The sequence below is a fragment of the Cryptomeria japonica genome, chromosome 4, assembly GCF_030272615.1.
Source record: "Cryptomeria japonica chromosome 4, Sugi_1.0, whole genome shotgun sequence".
NCBI classification, from domain to species: Eukaryota; Viridiplantae; Streptophyta; class Pinopsida; order Cupressales; family Cupressaceae; genus Cryptomeria; species Cryptomeria japonica.
Genome location: NC_081408.1, coordinates 601,241,303 through 601,243,740, shown reverse-complemented (window position 1 = coordinate 601,243,740; position 2,438 = coordinate 601,241,303). Strand labels below are relative to the sequence as shown.

Sequence of the window (2,438 nt, the reverse complement as noted above, 5' to 3'; positions counted from 1 at the left end):
GCAAACACATTAAAATATAACATAACCAATATAAATATAAAATTTTATAATATATTAATATTTTGTAAATATATTTAATACTTTATATTATGTTAAATTAAATAAGATATATAATAATTAGGTAGATATATTTAATTTAAAGAACGAGTTTAAGAGTATTTAATAACTATAGGAAAACGTTGAAATAGGAATTCATATGGAGGCCGCATAGCGCAGTGGATTAGCGCGTTTGACTTCGGATCAAAAGGTCGTGGGTTCGACTCCCACTGTGGTCGTTTCACTTTTTCTGTGCACTTTTAAGCAATTTGTCAGCTTTCTCTCTCAAATCTTCCATTACAAGAGCCAACAGGACTCGATGTCAGGTTCTTTCAAGCTTACCTTTTCTCAAACGTCTCAGGCATGTCCTCATTCCAGAATGGTGGATCATATTTAACGTCTCAGGCTATCTAAGATTAGCGAAATTTTGTTTCCAAACGAAAAAAATTATTATTTGTAATGGTGAAATTTGTTTATTGTGCTAATACTTTTTTAGTTTTGTATTCATTTTGAGAGAATAGTAGTTTAATGTAATTACATATATACAAATAGTACTTCTTTTTATAAAGTTGGTCTCATTCTCCATATCATCACACATTTCCATTACACTCATACCATACATTTATCCCCACTTTATCAATATAAACATTGATACATTCACTTGGATTCATACACTAATTCTTAATGATATCATTATCCGTTCTCTTAATTCGAGAATTAGACCTTAGCTACTAAACTTGCCTTATGCTTCTAAATCATTCCATCTAAAATAAATACTTCATAGTTCTTGATCCATCCACATTGGAAGACAAATAAAAAATAAGAATGTATATGAAAATTAGTTGGGCTATATCTATCAAGTTGCATTCTTTAGTAAGAGTACTTCCTTAAGACTAGGGTATGAGATTGCTTCTTTTCCTCTAAATCACTTTAACTCGGCTCTTTTAACAATGTCCTCATTAGGTCCATGTTGAATCTCATATTCAACCTTGGGTGTAGGCTTGTTGCTATTTAGCTTATGTTGTAAAATTGTCGAGTGACTCAATTCGTTCAAACACTTTATATCTAATGTGCGCATGAGATATTCAACCTTTAGCTAAAAGATGCATCTAGAAACTATAGGCCCACCACCAATGATCTAATGCCAATGAAACTCAGATTGCAATACTAAATTATGTAGGAGCCCTCCAAGATAAAATTTTCATTGAACTTAAAAAGACTAAGTCCAATTCATAGCTAAAAGTTATCCATTGCATGATTAGTCTAGACTCTAGGAACTCCTTATGGCATCATAATATACATCTTTATAGTAGAAGTTCATTTGTTTCTAACTAATAAACTTATACACGAAAGAAAAGATATCATGCCACAGGTCCAATATTGGATCCAAGATTTACCAAGGCATATTAATAGTAAACAACCTCAAAACTAGAGGACACAAATCATATGTAAACTCTCCCTACATGACAACTGCTTAATTCAAGAGTTTCTCATGACATCATTTAAATGTTTTCAAACTAGATCCAAATATGAAATTGGATTTTTCATTTACTATGATTCCCATCAATGGTGAAGATGTTAGGTTGGATAGAGAGAAAAGATCTCCTGACCTAACCAAGGAGGTACAACCTACAAATGAGGTATGTTTTGTTGATATTGATCAAGTGACAATTTTCAAGTTGTACCATTTGATCCAAAGATTGTGACAAGGGGTCCAATAGTACATGAGATTTAGACATCAAAAGGTAATGATTTGTGGGCTGTCTACTTTGATGGCACTTGCTAAAGAGAAGCTTCTAGTGTAGGTGTTGTATTTGTTGTACCTAGTGGCAAAACATTTGAATTTTCTTTTCTTTCAAAGTTTGAGTGCAATAATAATATTGTAGAATATGAGGCACTTCTACTTGGGTTGAATATTGTTGTGAAACATGATAAAATTTCTCAAAGTCTTGGGTGACTCAGAATTGATGGTTTCACAAAATAGAGAGAAATATGCATCTAAGAATAAAAGATTGAAACGATATAAATTTGTAGTATGGGATACTCTAGAGCTATTTCATGCATTTTCAATAAGCTAGATAGAAAGTCAAAGAGTGTTATGGCATATTTTCTAACAATATTGCTATTAGACCTAATCATATTACTTTGGAAGATGTTTCAAAGGTGTAAATTAAGGTGAGGCCTTCAGTCCTTGATAATATGTGTAATTGGCAAATTTTGATAATGATAAGAATTTGGTCAAATTTCTATGATGCATTGATGAGTATGAAGGCCAAAAGATTTATTTCCAAAATTTTGTAGAAGTTGTGGATGAGAAAGAAATATCATTTGATAATGAAGTCATCCAATTTAAGACAAACAAGATCCCAAAAAAATTGGTTGCTTTGGAAAGAGCATTTGAC

General features: G+C 31.7%; 1 non-coding gene across 1 annotated transcript; it reads left to right on the top strand.

Annotated features, from left to right (window-relative positions):
• The first annotated feature begins 201 nt into the window (after positions 1-201).
• On the top strand, positions 202-275 carry TRNAR-UCG (transfer RNA arginine (anticodon UCG)). The gene has a single exon. It is a non-coding gene; the product is annotated as a tRNA-Arg (tRNA).
• Positions 276-2,438: the final 2,163 nt, after the last annotated feature.